The 7,355-nt window shown below is 52.8% G+C and overlaps 1 non-coding gene across 1 annotated transcript; it reads right to left on the bottom strand.

Moving 5' to 3' along the window:
• Nucleotides 1-1,098: 1,098 nt before the first annotated feature.
• On the bottom strand, nucleotides 1,099-1,171 carry TRNAF-GAA (transfer RNA phenylalanine (anticodon GAA)). The gene has a single exon. It is a non-coding gene; the product is annotated as a tRNA-Phe (tRNA).
• Nucleotides 1,172-7,355: the final 6,184 nt, after the last annotated feature.

Here is a 7,355-nt window from a genome sequence, read left to right as displayed (position 1 = left end):
TACAAAGATTCCAAAATACCGGAGAAATTTCAAGAATTCAATATGTGGATATGGTGCATATACACATTCCGTCGTATTTACCGAAATGGCAGCCTCCAAATCCTCTAAGCAAGGATTGGTTTCTCCTCTAATCATGTGGATCATTTGCATTTCGCAACAAACAGAAGCATGATGACCTACCTGCAGGATGCAGTATTTTGCCTTCAGGAGAACGCGTCAGTGGTGTGTACCAGTCACTACAGAACACTTGTTAGAAAAATGGGTGATCTTTCTTCTCAGTTCTCACAGATACTGCAGTCTTCAAGATTTACGCCCGACAGATTATACACAGATATGACAGCGACATTCGTCAGTTTATTTATTATCTGATAAAAGATTGGCACGCCGGCACTCCATCATTCGTTCTATCTAAATGTGCAGAGGAAACAAGAGAAACTGTGCGGGTTGAGAGACTGAACTGAAGAGTGTAGAAATATAACTGACCGACAGGAGACCTTGAAACACAGCCAGTGACAACTACTTCCAGAAATGCTGCACTAGCGGAGAAGTACTACGTTTGCTTATTGTCTGTAGTCACAGAATCATCTGATCTCACCACGCCGACGTACCTAGCGAGCTGATGAGCAGGTTAACTAGTTTAACCGCTCTGCATGCCATGCTCAGAACGAGGCCGCGCTGCCTGCGCCGGGAATTTTATTACCTTGTAACGCAGCAGCAACACGGTGTGGGCCTCCGCACCAAACTAGGCCTCGGCCCTCCAAACAAACTAAGGATTTAATGGTTCACCAAAGCCGATGGACGCCAAATGAACAGCGCTCAGAACACGCGACCTCAAAAAAAAAGTTTCAAAAAAAAAAACTGTGGAGGCCTGCGGCAGGCCTCCACAGTTTTTTTTTTTTGAAACTTTTTTTTTGAGGTCGCGTGTTCTGAGCGCTGTTCATTTGGCGTCCATCGGCTTTGGTGCAGAGGCCCACACCGTGTTGCTGCTGCGTTACAAGGTAATAAAATCCCCTTCAAAAATACAAAGGAATGATTCTCAAAAGGAAAAAATACTACGAAGGAATTAAAAACCGGGCAGACGCATTTAAAAAATATTTGTGCGGTGAGCGTGGATCGAACACGCGACCTTCAGATCTTCAGTCTGACGCTCTCCCAACTGAGCTATCCCCGCTAATAGAGTACCTTGGCACTTAAAACTTGTTGTTGATTAGTAGCAGAAAGCAATGGCAACTCCTATTTGGCGGCTTATGTATCAGTTTTAGTTGTTGGGAAGCTTCTAGACCTTTCTTGGGCGTTTTTCCTTCTTCTTTTTTCGTTTTCTGTTTTTTTAGGTCGTGGTTTTTTTCTGTTTCGTTTTTTACTTTTATTTTCCATTTTTATTTGTCCTTTTTTCTGTTTTCTTAATTTTCATTCTTTTTTTCAAATTTGTGAATGTGTTTCAGATTCGCAAACTTTTTCAAACTCATGAACTATTCAAGAATTCATGAACTTCTTTTTCAAACCCATGAACTATTCTCATATTCGTGAACTTTTTCCAATATTTGTGAATTTTCCAAAATTATGAACTTTTCCAAAAAAAGAATATTTTTTCAAATTCATGAACTTTTTCCCAAATTCATGGAATTTTTTTCATACTTTTGTGAAAAAAAATAAAATGTGATTTTTTTTTAATTTCAAGAACTTTTTTTAAAAATGGTCAATGGTCTCATATTCAATGGACAACCGGTGGCCCGGTCAACCAATCTAACATATCGCGGGTGGTGGGGGCGACCGTGCAAGTGAGCGTTTGCTTTTGTTGGGCGGCCCAAAGCGGTGGGTACAACTGGAACCGGCTCGCAAAAAAGAGATAATCTTTTTATGATCTTGTCGTATTTTGCTTTTCATGTGGCTCATTGGGACATGTCGATTTGTATTGTGTGACTCCTACGGAGCGCGATAGTCAACCTTGTCTTTTGTTCAAGGAAAATATAAGGTAGTTCATCGTTAGGTGCAGATGGGGCAAAAACCAGAGGAGTCATGGAGAGCCTTTCGGCGCATATAGCGTCCGAGTAAAATATAAGGTGGCCCGGCATTAGGCGTAGTTGGGGCAATAACCAAAGGAGTTAGGGAGAGACTTTCGGCGCATATAGCTAATTAAAGTTGGTGTGCCGAATGAAGTAGAGGATGGAGAAGAGGCCACATCATCGATCAAGTCAGGGCATGGGGTGGTTCGGGATGTTGTGTATAAGTTCAATGTCCGAGGTGGCTAGCTAGTCGAGGAGATATTGGAAATGGAGGAAGAGGAAGGAACAACAACCAAGTATACCGATGAGTGGATACGAATGCAAAGGGAGGTGTTGGTACTTCTCAACTGATGTTGGTAGACTAGGAGTACCTAAAAAGAAAAGGAATAATGAAGATGAGTTCTCTAATGAGATGGGAGATAATAGAGACTCGAAGAAAAAGTGTGCACCATCGCCGAGAACAATTAATGAATTTCTTGGGTTTGAACTGCCGTGGGCTTGGGAACCCAAAGACACTTTGAGAGCTTCACAACATAGTGAGGTTGGAGGCACCCGCCCTTTGTGTGGATGAAGGTCGAGGGTAATAGAGTTGCAGATTTGAGAAAACTTGTTCGGTTTTTAGCGGATGCATGCATCTAGGCGATGGTTAAGTGGCAGTTTAGCCTTATTATGGATAGAAGAGGTTGATGTTACCCTAAATAGTGTCTCTGATTGGCATATTAATGCAAATTTCTAGAATGTTGGCGGGACCAGAAAAATTGGCGGTTCACTAGCAGAAAAAAATTACTTTGAAAATCATTCTCACCATCTTCTTCCTTCAATAGTACCCGGGCTGCTGAAGATTGAAAACTGCACTGAACCGACAAAAAATGAAAGAAAAAGGAACTTATACTTAGCACATAGCACCATGGAAATAGACCAAAAAGAGCAAGGAGTGTTGCTAGATCAATAAAAAAAGAATCACATCACCGAGATTACACAGAGAAAATGTCACCTGCTTGCCCAACGATCACTCCACACATTGTAGAACTAGGAGAGTCACATCCACTTAGGGAGTCCTGGACTAAGGGGTCCTCGGGCGTCCGGCCCGTTATCCATGGGCCGTACTGATGGGCTGTGAAGACATGAAGGCCGAAGACTGTACCCGTGTCCGGATTGGACTCTCCTTGGCGTGGAAGGCAAGCTTGGCGACCGAATATGAAGATTCCTTCTTATGTAACCGACTCTATGTAACCCTAGATCCCCCGGTGTCTATATAAACCGGAGGGGTTAGTCCGGAAAGGATATACACATTACCATAGTCATACAGGCTAGACTTTTAGGGTTTAGCCATTACGATCTCGTGGTAGATCAACTCTTGTAATACTCATATTCATCAAGATCAATCAAGCAGGAAGTAGGGTATTACCTCCATAGAGAGGCCCCGAACCTGGGTAAACATCGTGTCCCCTGTCTCCTGTTACCATCGATCCTAGACGCACAGTTCGGGACTCCCTACCCGAGATCCGCCGGTTTTGACACCGACATTGGTGCTTTCATTGAGAGTTCCACTGTGCCGTCGACGAAAGGTTCGATGGCCCCTTCAATCATCAATAGTGATGCTGTCCAACTCGCTTGGCCGTCTGCAGCAGGTCGATAGCTACGCCCCTGGCCACCAGGTCAGATTCGAAAAGCTTGAACTACGTCGCGGATATCCGTGGAGACTTGATCTTTAAAGGATTCGAGACCGCAGCGATCGCTCCCCCTCGCTCCGATGGACATGACTTATGTCGGATCTCGGGTTCCGGCAAAACCCTTAAGGTTCGAACTCTGGGGTGCGCGCGAAGTTCTTTCCCTCCTACTGGTCCACGCCCTAGCTTGCTAAGATCTCACGGACGAACTCGACGAACTCGCAACACAGAAAGACACGGGATTTATACTGGTTCGGGCCACCGTTGTGGTGTAATACCCTACTCCAGTGTGTGGTGGTGGATTGCCTCTTGGGCTGATGATGAGCAGTACAAGGGGAAGAACAGCCTCCTGAGGTTGAGGTGTTCTTGTGCTTGGTGAACTTGTGCGGTGAGAGCGTGACTCGATCCCTCCTACTGTGGTGGCTAGCTCTACTTATATAGGCCCTGGTCCTCTCCCCAAATATTGAGCGGGAAGGGAGCCAACAACGGCGGGCAAATATGAAAGGGGACAGCTAGTACAAGCTATCCTGACAAAAGCGGTCTTCACCTGCAAAAGGCTCTGGCGATGACGCCGTCTTGGGCTCCATGGTGACCTCCGTCTTGCCGTCCTGCTGGTCTTTGTCTCATTGCACCGATATGGAAACCTTTGCTTGATGCCTCGGTACTCCGCGCCTGCGCCTGCCTCTTTAGCACCAAAGAGGAAACAAGGACGCCACGCGCCCTGGCGCCTGCCTGGTGTAGATCGTCATGGCTCACGTCACGAGAGCCTCATGAGGTTTGCCCCGCCTTGATATCTCCGCTCCTCGTGAGCCTGCCTGGCTAGGCCGCTCCTGAGGAGGTCTTGCGTCGTCCGCCTCGCGAGGCTTGGCCCCTCGCGAAGGTCTTGATTGCCTTGTTGATGAAGATGGGCCGTACGGCCCGCTAGCTTAGCCACGCCGTGGGCCGCAGGCAGGCAAGTCTGGGGACCCCCGTTCCCAGAACACCGACAGTAGCCCCCGGGCCCAAGGCGCGCTTGGGCTTGGCTTCGAGGCGAAGCCAAGGGTCAAGTACGGAGCGCCACGGGCCCCAAAAGCCTGCGGCCTCGGTTGACGCGTGGCGGTTGATTGGACGTGGGCGTCTCCGCTTCCCCACGTTGCCTTAGAATCCGCCTGGCTACGCGGCCCCCGCGACCTACACAATTATTCCTCCGTCGTCTGCGCCTTGCTTCCCCAATCTCTCTGCTTCCTCGAGACTCTGTTTCTCTTCTCCAATCTGACCTGCCCTCTGCCCGCTTTGCTGCCATGGCGCCGAAACAAGCAGACAAGGGGAAGAAACCCCTGTCTCCGCCAAGCTCGCCTCCGGCCGTTGAGCCGGCGCTGGGCCGATCCCGGGTGCTCAACGATGAGGCCATGGACAAGGTGCGTCCAATGCTTGCTTCTAGCTTCAACGAGTGGGGAGATACGGTGGCTTGGCCCGCGTCTCGCACTCGCATGGCTCGGGCAGCCACTGAAGTCCCAATCTTCATAGATGCCCTCTGGGCTGGCCTGATTCCTCCCTTCTCCACCTTCTTTAACGCGGTGCTCGAGCATTATCAGATCCACATGCTGCATCTTGACCCTCAATCGGTGACTCTTCTTGCTGTCTTCGCCTTTGTGTGCGAAGCCATGGTGGGTATCGCTCCTTCGGTGGCCCTCCTCCGCCATTTCTTCTCACTGCACCTGGCTGACCCTCAGCAGTGCTCGGGGTGCGTGAGCTTCCAGGCCGTGGCCCCAATGGCGGGCGCGGGGATTGACTTCGAGCTTCCTTCATCCACGAGCGATTTTCGTACATGATGGGTGTTTGTCGATGTCGGCGTGCTCAGCCCTCTGCTTCATGCTCCGGCGGGGCCTGCTGTTCCAAACTTCGGCTGGGGCCACCAGAATCTCACGAGCCCCCGCCTCGCTCCCGTCTAGGCTAGGCTGAGGAGGTTGAAGGACTGTGGTGTGACCGCGCCTATGGTGGTGAAGGAGTTCATCAAGCGCCGAGTCGCACCGCTTCAGCGCCATTCCCGCCCGATGTGGGCCTTGCTTAGCAGTTAGGACCACATGAGGTTTCAAGAGGAGGGGCTTCCTTTCAAGACGCGGGAGACAGTGCTTACGGTCCTGACGGGTGCCCCTCTGCCGGACGACATGCCCAGGAAGAGCTGCCTGCTGTACCGTTGCGAGAACAAGGTCGAATTTGCCGAGAGCATGCCCACCTTTGACGAGTGGGGGCTGCGCCCGATCGGCCTGGTGGGGCCCCGCGAGAACCCCGTCGACGTGGTTCCCTTCCTTGCCGCCGGTGCCGAGCTCGCCCCAGGTGAGGGTGCAGGACGGCGAGCTCCGACGGAGGCCGGCGGCTTAAGTGCTGAGGAGCACATGCTGCGCGGCGATCCTGGGGCATCGTCCTCGGGAGCTTGCGACCCCTTCCCCGAGACGTCGGTCGCTGAGGAGACGCGGCATGCGGCTCCTGAGGCCAAAGCCCCGGAAGCCTCGGGAGGTCTTGGCGAGACGGCGCCCGGCTGTTCGCCACAGCCGGGCACCCCTGAAGCTGTCCTTCCAAGCTCTTCCTTGACCTCGCCCTGCGCTGGCCGCCACGTCCAGCGCTTCGGTCGGCTTTGCGTGGACTTCGAGGAGCTCCGCAAGAGGAAAGGATCCCCGAGCGGCAACAACACCTTCGGGCCACTGAAGCGAAGGAAGTACATCGCCATCGACGCGTGAGTATCGTACTATTATGGCTTCTTGCGTGCTGTTTTCTTCTCCTGGCCTCAGTCCTTCAGGGCTCCTTCCGTCGAGGCTGCCGCGTCTCCTGAGAAGCGGCTTCCTCCTTCCTCGACTCCCCCATCAGTCTCGAGCGTTCCGGGTCCGCTTGCCGCTCCTGGAGCATGGTTGGTTGAAGGAGCGCTCCTGCCTTCGTGGCGCGCTGAGCCTGCGGCTTCGTCGCCCCTCCCCCACGGTCTGGTGTGGAGCTTGGAGGGCGTGCCCAAGACCCCTCCTCTGGTCATGGACTGTAGCTGGTTGGCCTCGATCTTCGGCTCCTCTTCAAGCAGCGAGCCCCGATTGGCTTGGGCTCCTCACGAGGACCGGTTGACACCAGGTGCAGCACCAGCCCCAGCCCCCTGCTGAAGGGCGGTGCGCCGCTTGATGCCCCGCCCGCGGCCCCCGAGGTGGAGGACGAGGTGGGCCGAGCGTTCGAGCTCGAGCACGGGCGGAGCGTAGTTTGCCATGAGCTCTTCCAGGAGGCAATGGGCGCAATGAGCCGACTTGGTGAAGAGCTCACGGGTGTTGACTCGCGCCTTGAGGCTGAGGGTCTTCGGCTGGTGGAGGAACAGCGCAAGCTGAGGGTGGCTATAAACCTTAGCCGCTACCAGCGTGATCTTGAGAACGCGAAGGCCGAGGCGTCCCTCAAGGTTTCACGCGAAGCTTGCTCCCGAGCCTTGGAGGAGGTTCGCGAGGCTGACTGCCGCCGCGAGGCTGCAGAGAAGCGCGCGTGGGAGCTCCAGGCCTGGAGTGCATCCCTCGAGCAGCAGGTGGAGGTGCGCAGAGCCGCTTTTGCGTCGCTGAGGGGGACGCCTGCCGAGGAGAAGGACGTCCGGAAGCGCGAGGAGGCGCTGGCGCTGGAGGCCGTGGAACACAGCCTCGAGCTCGAGCAACTGGAGACGAGGGAGCGTCAAGTTGCTCAAGCA

Source organism: Triticum aestivum, chromosome 4D (assembly GCF_018294505.1).
Source record: "Triticum aestivum cultivar Chinese Spring chromosome 4D, IWGSC CS RefSeq v2.1, whole genome shotgun sequence".
NCBI lineage: Eukaryota > Viridiplantae > Streptophyta > Magnoliopsida > Poales > Poaceae > Triticum > Triticum aestivum.
The sequence above is the reverse complement of the archived record's forward strand: the minus strand, read 5'-3'. Positions and strand labels throughout refer to the sequence as shown.